Source organism: Anastrepha obliqua, unplaced genomic scaffold (assembly GCF_027943255.1).
Source record: "Anastrepha obliqua isolate idAnaObli1 unplaced genomic scaffold, idAnaObli1_1.0 ptg000014l, whole genome shotgun sequence".
Lineage (NCBI taxonomy): Eukaryota > Metazoa > Arthropoda > Insecta > Diptera > Tephritidae > Anastrepha > Anastrepha obliqua.
This window is the reverse complement of record NW_026562180.1, coordinates 100,001-112,500: the sequence shown is the minus strand read 5'-3', so window position 1 is coordinate 112,500 and position 12,500 is coordinate 100,001. Positions and strand designations below refer to the sequence as shown.

The window sequence follows — 12,500 nt, the reverse complement described above, 5'->3', positions numbered from 1 at the left end:
AAATATGCCAAGGACATATTTATTGACGTTTTCCCTAACTACACTCTGAACATACAACCACGCATCCTCTATACCACGTCTTTTCCTAAACCCATACTGCCTATCCGACCTAACACCCCGAGTTAGCTCCTGAAGCCGCTCAACCATAACCCTTTCCAGCACTTTTCCAAGCACCGGAAGGAGGCTGATACCACGATAAGATCGAGGATCGCTCCTGATCTTATCGGGCGACTTCAAGAGTGCAACGACCCTAGCAATTTTCCACTCGCGTGGAAAATATCCCTCCCATATGCATTTATCATAAATGGCCTCCAAATATTCCGGAATGAACTTCCACAAGCATTTGCACATCTCTCCGTTCAAACCATCGAAACCTGGAGACCTTTTAGACCTGACCAGGCCAAATGCATAATCCAACTCCTCAGCTTCTATTGGAGGGACAGGCACCTCTTGTGCAGGAGGAACCTGAACCTCAGCCCTGGGAAAAAACTCGCCTAACAGAACATTGGCACACTCTCTCCACGTCGATAATACAGTATCACCTACGCGAAGAGAGCTAGCCATCTCATTTCGACGACCCCGACAGATCCTATAGACCTGTCCCCAAGGGTCGTCCCTATTTTCCCCCACAAATCTCCTCCACTCTTCCTCCTTCACTCTCACAAGCATCTTCTTATACTCTTTCATCCCTACGCTAAATTGATACTTGAGCTGAGACAGATTCTCCGAATTGGTCCGCCTGCCGCGTTGAAACAAACGCCTCAAGCGTCGGACAGACCTCCTCTTTGAATTTAACTCACTCGTCCACCATTTCACACCTTTCATTCTCACAGCCCTAGCTTTCCTAAACAATAAGTCATTCACACCCCAGACACATTCATATAGACGAGCAATTTGCTCGTCAACCCCCAATTCCTCAAACTCCCTAAGCGGTATATCCAATACCGCTTCCCTAACAGTATGTCCATATCGGTTCCAGTCGGTACACGAGGTACGCCATCGCCTCAATGGACTCCCCCCTTCTAGCTGCGGGGTACGGGGAGTAACCATAATTTGTATTAAATTATGGTCACTAATTCCCCAACCCCCCCTAACACTCCATTTACACTCGAACCTACCCGCTGCTGCGTCATTCATGAGCGTCACGTCAATGTCACTCACACCTCTAGGCCCCTCAAACGTATACCATACGCTTGGTTCGTTTGCTACAAGAAGGTTATTCGCCACAACCCACTCGCTCATAACCTCACCCCGAGTGTGGCTCCGATATCCAGCAGTATGCCTGGATACCTTGCTGAACCACATCGGGGAGGTAGCATTCGCGTCAAGACACACGATGGCAGGAATGCTACTCTCAAGTAGTAGCACCGCATCAATGTATCTTAAGTAGGGCTCTAGAGGCTCGTCAGACTTGCAGTACAAGCTGACGACATTCATTCTGCCGAATTCCCCCTCGACACACACACATACTCCCCACTGTGATGAGTCAACTACTACACAAGAGTAGCTTGGCTCACACACAGCTACTGCGGCCTTGACTCCAAGGTCCGTAAAGACCCTGAAGCCCCCAGGAAGGCCTCTCACCACCCCATTGGTGGAGTATGGTTCCTGGAGCAAAGCAATGCCGCAGCCCCCCTCCGACATACACGCCCCCAATTCACACATCACGGCATAGGACCCCTGACAGTTCAGTTGATATAGTTCAACCATCAATGTCTAGCGTTCGCACGGGCAACAATGGCACAGTACACCGGGCAGACAGTGGACATCATTAGATGTCCGGCTGGCTTGCCCTTAAATGCACAGTTGCGACAATGCGGGGCATTGCCACAACCTGCACTCCTGTGTCCTTCTTGCCCGCACCTACGGCAGACATCCTTCTTGGCTCTGCATTCTGCCACCCTGTGATCAAAGCCCATGCATCGGAAGCAGCCGGGCGTCAGTTGGTCTGGCCGTACCCGGAAGGAAAACCACTTTATGTAGCAACGACCTGCTTCCAGGAGGGCGGACATTAGCATGTCCGTTCCCTCAAGGACAACATTCGTCACCCCATCGGGGCTGACCTTCCAAGGACGGCTGATCATCCTCACGTCCTTCTCACGGCACCCAGGGCTGAACTCCTTGAGGTTCAACCGGAACAACTCTCCCATGAAATCCTCAGGGGAGATCTCCGTGTGAACCCCCTGGACCACAACCCTAGGCCCCAGCTTCCGACGTATGCTCACATCGAGCCCCACTTCGGAAAACTTGGCATTTTTTGCCAAGTTATCCCTCTCGGCAACGGATGGGGTGCGAATAATCGCACCTCCATCCTTCAACGGGCGCACCTCGTGCACCCTAACCCCCATGGAAGGCCCAACCTCCTTTACAACTTTCTTGATCACCTCCTTGGAAGTAGTGGGGGTTTTACCCCTTACTACGACCGACCAGGTCTCAACTGGCTTGGGCACCGGCAACGCAGGCAACACAGGCGCAGGCGCCTGAGGTGCCGGCATCGACGCTGCACCAGCCAGCGCAGCTCCAGCCGTCCTCCGAGGTGCTTCCTCCCTGGTAATCTTCGTGGCTTCTAGTTGCCCACGAAGATGGGCTATCTCCCCCACCATTTCCACAAAGAGTTCCTCGAACTCCAAGGAGTACCCCAGGAGGTCTTTTGCAACACTTTTCGGGACGCCGTCCATGTCTATGACGGCTCCACTAAAGGCCGTCACAATGGACTTGAAGCGCCCCATAAACTGCACCGCAACTTTCTTGCGTTCGGCATCCCCACCGATCGCACCCAAACCTTTCAGGGAAGCACCCAATTCCCCACGGATTTCCTCCAAACGCTTCCCTGCGGGACCTAATTTTTCCCCCGTCTTCCGCCCCTTGCGCCCGCTCCCAATCTTTCCGCTTTCGGAACCACCCTCGCTTCCACTCACCTTTTCAGGTACCTTTAAAGATACCTTCTCCACCGGAACCGCTGCACCTCCAGCGGTCTTCTTCTTGGAACGGGGAGGAGACCGCAAGATCACCTCCTCCTCTCCGGACGTCGTCTCGTCCATTGCCGACGATGGCACCGCCGACCCGCTTGGAAGAGGGGTGTTCGCCCTCTTCCGAATACCGTCTAGTTTGGGCATAGCCCAACGACCCTCACACGTAGGTAGCCGAATTCGCCGGATAAAGGCCTCCCAAGCAACAACAAAAATTGGGTCCCTTTTGGGCAACGGCAACTACTGCACGGCAGGAGTGAATCCCGCACAGGCACGCACACAGCGGCTGCACCTATCGGCGAGCCAAAGCAAAGCGCGAGGGCGTAGCCCACGGCGCCAACCAAAGGTTTGGCAAAGGCCACCACCAATGCCTTGCCGGACAGAACACTGTTCCCCGAACAAGGACGGGTCGACCGAGGTGGAGCTAACGCCGAGCTCGACCGCAGGCAAAACGCAGCACGCTCTGTTCGCGGCACCTGCACAAAGTATTCAACCTTGGCGCAGTACTTAACCCACGCACAAAAGGGGACGCCCTTTTTACTGTTGCCAAATATGGCAATATAGCGGCACGACAAGCCTAGTGTACGCCCGCACTGTACTTCCACGCCGAAATGTAACGGCACACGCACACGAGAAGGACGCCAAAAATTAGCGGCACACGCCAAAACCACGCCAGAAATAGCGGCACTCAAAAGTTGTAAACAACTTACCAACAAGGTACACTTGTACGCAATGTACAGCCACGCAAACGGTGGCGTCACTAGCACAACACACCACGCCGAAAAATAACGGCACGCCCGCAAAGTTGTAAACAACTTAATGGAAAATTTCCAACGCTGTATCTAGCGGCACTCACACGCACGCACAATGTGTCTATAGCACGGAGTATATTGGCACTCACTGGAGTGTCCAACAAAACTACCGTACGGCACTTAATCACTCGTAACACTGTACAGCTACTACAAAGTAGCGTCACTCGCACAACGGCACTTTCAATCGCAATTAATTGTAAACACTGTACCGCTATGGTACAGCCACAACAATATTAGCGTCACTCGCACAACTGTAATACACCGGTACTCACACACGAATGTAACCGCAAAAAGGAAATCACAAAAATCGCAAATCACCGCTTAGCACACGACACGTCCGCACTATTCAACAGTCAGACTGAGAATGAGTAGATAGGGACACGACGACGTGTGGCGTTTTTTACGTGAGTTCCTGCTGGCGACAGCCCAAACCCACGGTGCTCAAAAGCACAACGGATCAAAACAATGCGTTGATCAGCGCCCCAAAAATGCCGAAGCATTTAAGGATACCAATTGGTAGTGTGGAATGGACACACTAACCACCTTGGTAGGGTTCGAGGTCTATCTAACCCTCTGCCGTTCTATGGGTCCCGGCACCCGGTTGCATTGCAACTCCACATCGAGCCAAAAGGCTCTACCCGCATTTAGGTGTTAACCACAGCCACCACGAAACTCCCCGAAGGGCCGTTCCCAATGAACAGGTCGGAGCAAGCTCCGAGGGCCCCTGTTCCCCGTGGTACCAGATTTAAGTCTCCGGTCAGACCTCGTAGCCGAGACTACTACCAGTTGAGCTTCCATACAGCTCTGGACTGGTGGCCATTCCCCACACCTAAAACCCCATTCCCACAGCAGAACACACAGACAAGAATGGCTAAAAACTAATCAACTGAACGCCTTAAATAACGTCGCCGCCTAAAAACCTCTCGCGCATATTGCCCTAACATTTCGACATTCCGACGGTTGGCAATCACACCACTCACATCATACCGTCCATCAGTCCAACTAATCCCCACACCCACAAGATCCCTAATGTCTGAGTACATCGGGCATTCACAGAGGACGTGCACCCAGTCCTCTCTTGCCGACCCACAAACACACTCCTCACTTGTGGACAAGCGCCTCTCATGCAAATAAGCATTAAGAGGCCCATGTCCTGTAAGGAGGAATCCCAGGCTGAGGGAAAATCCAAAATCAGGATTTTCCCCGACAAAGGAAACATCCCGAATGTACTCGTATGTCACGCGACCTTTGGAACTATTGTCCCATCGGTTTTGCCACCCACGAAGCATACATTCCTTCAACAACCTTTCACACTCTAAATACCCCCTTTCTACATCACCGTCGGATATCCATCCATCTAGCAGCGGCATACAAAGCCTCCTTCTCAACCTGAAGGTAAATGCCCGTTGCACAACTAACAGGTCAAGAGGAGGCGCACCTAACAACACTTGCAACGCATCCGTACTCACTGTACGGCATACAGGCAAACAGGCAAGCAACATAATGCGCTGGCACGCCATCAGATGACGTTTGCCAACCGACTTTAAAGCCCATTCGTACCATATAGCGGCACCATAAGTGGCACAGGCCACAAATAGGCCCCGATATACGGTACGAACCGCACGCCGGCTAAGACCCCAGTCAAATCTGACAACGCGACGCACTTGCCCAACGATTGCCTGCAGCCGCTCCCTCAACGAAACTAAGTGTGGAGTAAAACACATCCTTTCACTCATAGCTACCCCCAGGTATTTGACTTGCGTCACATACCTAATCCCTATCCCATTCAAACGTACAATCGGTGGACGACTCGGGGACAATCTGCCCTTAAGCAGCATTGTCACCGTTTTGTCCATCGATATGTCCACTCCCACATCTACCCCCCAATTGTGGGTAAATGTAAGGAGCTGCCCCCCCACTCGCTCTAGTTCCTCACGCGAACGACCCTCAACCAAAATGAGAAGGTCGTCCGCATACGCACAGTGTTTACAGAGTGGCTCTAACTGCCGAAGCAGGGAGTCCATCATGAGGTTCCAAATGAAGGGACCACAGACGGATCCCTGCGGACAGCCTCGCTCCACCCCAATCTCCACACTCCCGCCCACTCCTACCATGGATGCTTTTCTGTCCGAAAAATAACTCCGCCATAGAGTAATTTCCGGACAGCCAAGCTCCTCTAATCTCTGCAACACACGATCCCAGCGCAAGTAATCAAATGCCCCCTTAAAGTCAATAAATATGCCAAGGACATATTTATTGACGTTTTCCCTAACTACACTCTGAACATACAACCACGCATCCTCTATACCACGTCTTTTCCTAAACCCATACTGCCTATCCGACCTAACACCCCGAGTTAGCTCCTGAAGCCGCTCAACCATAACCCTTTCCAGCACTTTTCCAAGCACCGGAAGGAGGCTGATACCACGATAAGATCGAGGATCGCTCCTGATCTTATCGGGCGACTTCAAGAGTGCAACGACCCTAGCAATTTTCCACTCGCGTGGAAAATATCCCTCCCATATGCATTTATCATAAATGGCCTCCAAATATTCCGGAATGAACTTCCACAAGCATTTGCACATCTCTCCGTTCAAACCATCGAAACCTGGAGACCTTTTAGACCTGACCAGGCCAAATGCATAATCCAACTCCTCAGCTTCTATTGGAGGGACAGGCACCTCTTGTGCAGGAGGAACCTGAACCTCAGCCCTGGGAAAAAACTCGCCTAACAGAACATTGGCACACTCTCTCCACGTCGATAATACAGTATCACCTACGCGAAGAGAGCTAGCCATCTCATTTCGACGACCCCGACAGATCCTATAGACCTGTCCCCAAGGGTCGTCCCTATTTTCCCCCACAAATCTCCTCCACTCTTCCTCCTTCACTCTCACAAGCATCTTCTTATACTCTTTCATCCCTACGCTAAATTGATACTTGAGCTGAGACAGATTCTCCGAATTGGTCCGCCTGCCGCGTTGAAACAAACGCCTCAAGCGTCGGACAGACCTCCTCTTTGAATTTAACTCACTCGTCCACCATTTCACACCTTTCATTCTCACAGCCCTAGCTTTCCTAAACAATAAGTCATTCACACCCCAGACACATTCATATAGACGAGCAATTTGCTCGTCAACCCCCAATTCCTCAAACTCCCTAAGCGGTATATCCAATACCGCTTCCCTAACAGTATGTCCATATCGGTTCCAGTCGGTACACGAGGTACGCCATCGCCTCAATGGACTCCCCCCTTCTAGCTGCGGGGTACGGGGAGTAACCATAATTTGTATTAAATTATGGTCACTAATTCCCCAACCCCCCCTAACACTCCATTTACACTCGAACCTACCCGCTGCTGCGTCATTCATGAGCGTCACGTCAATGTCACTCACACCTCTAGGCCCCTCAAACGTATACCATACGCTTGGTTCGTTTGCTACAAGAAGGTTATTCGCCACAACCCACTCGCTCATAACCTCACCCCGAGTGTGGCTCCGATATCCAGCAGTATGCCTGGATACCTTGCTGAACCACATCGGGGAGGTAGCATTCGCGTCAAGACACACGATGGCAGGAATGCTACTCTCAAGTAGTAGCACCGCATCAATGTATCTTAAGTAGGGCTCTAGAGGCTCGTCAGACTTGCAGTACAAGCTGACGACATTCATTCTGCCGAATTCCCCCTCGACACACACACATACTCCCCACTGTGATGAGTCAACTACTACACAAGAGTAGCTTGGCTCACACACAGCTACTGCGGCCTTGACTCCAAGGTCCGTAAAGACCCTGAAGCCCCCAGGAAGGCCTCTCACCACCCCATTGGTGGAGTATGGTTCCTGGAGCAAAGCAATGCCGCAGCCCCCCTCCGACATACACGCCCCCAATTCACACATCACGGCATAGGACCCCTGACAGTTCAGTTGATATAGTTCAACCATCAATGTCTAGCGTTCGCACGGGCAACAATGGCACAGTACACCGGGCAGACAGTGGACATCATTAGATGTCCGGCTGGCTTGCCCTTAAATGCACAGTTGCGACAATGCGGGGCATTGCCACAACCTGCACTCCTGTGTCCTTCTTGCCCGCACCTACGGCAGACATCCTTCTTGGCTCTGCATTCTGCCACCCTGTGATCAAAGCCCATGCATCGGAAGCAGCCGGGCGTCAGTTGGTCTGGCCGTACCCGGAAGGAAAACCACTTTATGTAGCAACGACCTGCTTCCAGGAGGGCGGACATTAGCATGTCCGTTCCCTCAAGGACAACATTCGTCACCCCATCGGGGCTGACCTTCCAAGGACGGCTGATCATCCTCACGTCCTTCTCACGGCACCCAGGGCTGAACTCCTTGAGGTTCAACCGGAACAACTCTCCCATGAAATCCTCAGGGGAGATCTCCGTGTGAACCCCCTGGACCACAACCCTAGGCCCCAGCTTCCGACGTATGCTCACATCGAGCCCCACTTCGGAAAACTTGGCATTTTTTGCCAAGTTATCCCTCTCGGCAACGGATGGGGTGCGAATAATCGCACCTCCATCCTTCAACGGGCGCACCTCGTGCACCCTAACCCCCATGGAAGGCCCAACCTCCTTTACAACTTTCTTGATCACCTCCTTGGAAGTAGTGGGGGTTTTACCCCTTACTACGACCGACCAGGTCTCAACTGGCTTGGGCACCGGCAACGCAGGCAACACAGGCGCAGGCGCCTGAGGTGCCGGCATCGACGCTGCACCAGCCAGCGCAGCTCCAGCCGTCCTCCGAGGTGCTTCCTCCCTGGTAATCTTCGTGGCTTCTAGTTGCCCACGAAGATGGGCTATTTCCGCCACCATGTCAACAAAGAGTTCCTCGAACTCCAGGGAGTATCCCAGGAGGTCCTTAGCTAAACTCTTTGGGACGCCGTCCATGTCTATGACGGCTCCACTAAAGGCCGTCGCAATGGACTTGAAGCGTCCCATAAACTGCCCCCCAACTTTCAACGCTCCAAAACCTTCCAGGGAAGCACCCAATTTCTTCTGGAACTCCTCCAAGTGCTTCCCAGCTGGACCTAATTTAGCCCCTGTCTTACGCCCCTTTCTCCCACTCCCAATTTTTCCACTTTCGGAAGCGCCCTCGCTTCCACTCACCCCCGACTTACTAGAAGGCACCTTTTCAGGTACCTTTAAAACCTCCTTACCCATTTTCTCCACCGGAACCGCTGCACCTCCAGCGGTCTTCTTCTTAGTACGGGGAGGAGACCGCAAAATCACCTCCTCCTCTCCGGACGTCGATTCGTCCATTGCCGACGATGGCACCGCCGAACCGCTTGGAAGAGGGGTGTTCGCCCTCTTCCGAATACCGTCTAGTTTGGGCATAGCCCAACGACCCTCACACGTAGGTAGCCGAATTCGCCGGATAAAGGCCTCCCAAGCAACAACAAAAATTTGGTCCCTTTTGGGCAACGGCAACTACTGCACGGCAGGAGTGAATCCCGCACAGGCACGCACACAGCGGCTGCACCTATCGGCGAGCCAAAGCAAAGCGCGAGGGCGTAGCCCACAGCGCCAACCAAAGGTTTGGCAAAGGCCACCACCAATGCCTTGCCGGACAGAACACTGTTCCCCGAACAAGGACGGGTCGACCAAGGTGGAGCTAACGCCGAGCTCGACCGCAGGCAAAAACACAACACGCTTTGGTCGTAGCACCTGCACAAGGTATTCAACCTTGGCGCAGTACTGTACCCACGCACAAAAGAGGACGCCCTTTTTACTGTTGCCAAATATGGCAATATAGCGGCACGACTACCTAGTGTACACGCACTCAACGAACCCACGCCGAAAAAATAACAGCGCGACACTACACCGACGCCAAGGATTAACGGCACGCGCCAAAAACCACGCCGAAAAATAACGGCACGCGCAAAAAAAAAAACACCACGCCAAGAAAATAACGGCACGCCCGCAAAAGTTGTAAACAACTTAATGGAAAATTTCCAATGTGTCAATAGTACGGAGTATGGTGGCACTCACTAGAGTGTCCAACAACACTACCGTACGGCACTCACTCACGCGTCCAATATATTCACTACGCTGTACGAAAACACGTACAGCCACGCAAAAAAATTGGCGTCACTCAAAAGAAACCGTATCACGCACCGGTACTCACACACGAATGTAACCGCAAAAGGAAATCACAAAAATCGCAAATCACCGCTTAGCACACGACACGTCCGCACTATTCAACAGTCAAACTGAGAATGAGTAGATAGGGACAGTAGGAATCTCGTTAATCCATTCATGCGCGTCACTAATTAGATGACGAGGCATTTGGCTACCTTAAGAGAGTCATAGTTACTCCCGCCGTTTACCCGCGCTTACTTGAATTTCTTCACTTTGACATTCAGAGCACTGGGCAGAAATCACATTGTGTCAACACCCGTTAGGGCCATCACAATGCTTTGTTTTAATTAGACAGTCGGATTCCCCAAGTCCGTGCCAGTTCTGAATTGATTGTTAATTGATAATCGTTATAATTTAAAAGGAATATATATCGAATGATATAATTCCTTAAAAATTTTAGCAAGAAAGTTCCACAATTGGCTACGTAACTACTATCCGGGGAACAAGAATCGTAATTCTCTATTTACCCAGAACGAGTACATAAACCATGGTATTGCTTCCCAATCAAGCCCGACTATCTCAATCTTCAGAGCCAATCCTTATCCCGAAGTTACGGATCTAATTTGCCGACTTCCCTTACCTACATTATTCTATCGACTAGAGACTCTTCACCTTGGAGACCAGCTGCGGATATTGGTACGGCCTGTTGAGAAGTTTGCGTGACCCCACCATAAATTTTCAAGGTCCGAGGAGAAAATATCGACACAACAGTAAATGTCATGCTCTTCTAGTCCATCTACCATATCTCTCTTCGAAAGACTTCCATGGTAGTACGACTATAAAACAGAAAAGAAAACTCTTCCGATATCTCTCGACGGCTTCTTTATGGTCGTTCCTGTTGCCAGGATGAGCACAAGGCCCATTTTTAATAACAAACGGATACTCAACAGGTTACGGAATTGGAACCGTATTCCCTTTCGTTCAAAATAATTCAAGTATTTTAATTATTTTTAAATATATTTTTATTAATATTTTTTTTTATTAAAAACTTGAAAATTTTCGGCTTTCGCCTTGAACTTAGGACCGACTAACTCGTGATCAACCACTGTTCACACGAAACCCTTCTCCACTTCAGTCCTCCAAGGTCTCATTCGATTATTTGCTACTACCACCAAGATCTGTACCAATAGCGGCTCCATGCAGGCTTACGCCAAACACTTCTAAGCACACTATTGTACCCTCCTACTCACTAAAGTTTCAAAATTTATAAATCAATCGAAATTGTTTTATAAATCATCTACTTTAGCGGTAATGTATAGGTATACAACTTAAGCGCCATCCATTTTAAGGGCTAGTTGCTTCGGCAGGTGAGTTGTTACACACTCCTTAGCGGATTACGACTTCCATGTCCACCGTCCTGCTGTTTTAAGCAACCAACGCCTTTCATGGTATCTGCATGAGTTGTTAATTTAGGCACCGTAACATTACGTTTGGTTCATCCCACAGCGCCAGTTCTGCTTACCAAAAGTGGCCCACTGGGCACATTATATCATAACCTCAACCTTCATATCAAGAAAGGTGAGGTTCTTACCCATTTAAAGTTTGAGAATAGGTTAAAATCGTTTCGACCCTAAGGCCTCTAATCATTCGCTTTACCAGATAAGATTATTTTATATAATTTTTAAATGCACCAGCTATCCTGAGGGAAACTTCGGAGGGAACCAGCTACTAGATGGTTCGATTGGTCTTTCGCCCCTATACTCAATTCTGACAATCGATTTGCACGTCAGAACTGTTTCGGTCTTCCATCAGGGTTTCCCCTGACTTCAACCTGATCAAGTATAGTTCACCATCTTTCGGGTCACAGCATATATGCTCAAGGTACGCTCCAGTTAGAGGTATAAATAATAATAAATTATCATTATACATAACTATATGGAACGCCCCGGGATTGAATTAATTGACTATTTATTAAAAAATAGACTAAAAATTAATCCCATTATATTTAAGTTAAGTTAATTATGCCATTAAGTTTAATATAACTCAATGACTTGCACATATGTTAGACTCCTTGGTCCGTGTTTCAAGACGGGTCCCGAAGGTATCCTGAATCTTTCGCATTGTTAATCATATAAATGCATACAAATAAATATTAATATCATAGATATTAAATTTTTTGTAAAATTCAAAAAATGAATTTTAGCATTATATATAATAAAATCTATCAACACTTTATCAAATCATTAGTATTTATTTTATGTTAATATGCTTAAAAAGCAAATTAATTTAAATAAACTTAATATCACCAATGATCTTTTGATAAATACTTTATTATGTTAATAGATTACAATGTCCTTATATGAAAAAAATGCACATTATTTTTTTAATTATTTAATGATGAATTTTTCATAATGGATATTCAGGTTCATCGGGCTTAACCTCTAAGCAGTTTCACGTACTATTTAACTCTCTATTCAGAGTTCTTTTCAACTTTCCCTCACGGTACTTGTTTACTATCGGTCTCATGGTTATATTTAGTTTTAGATGGAGTTTACCACCCACTTAGTGCTGCACTATCAAGCAACACGACTCTTTGGAAATATCTTTCTAGTAATC

At 49.2% G+C, this 12,500-nt stretch overlaps 1 pseudogene; it reads right to left on the bottom strand.

Annotated features, from left to right (window-relative positions):
- Nucleotides 1-9,973: 9,973 nt before the first annotated feature.
- LOC129251431 (large subunit ribosomal RNA) overlaps nucleotides 9,974-12,500 on the bottom strand; it is a 2,782-nt pseudogene continuing 255 nt past the window's right edge.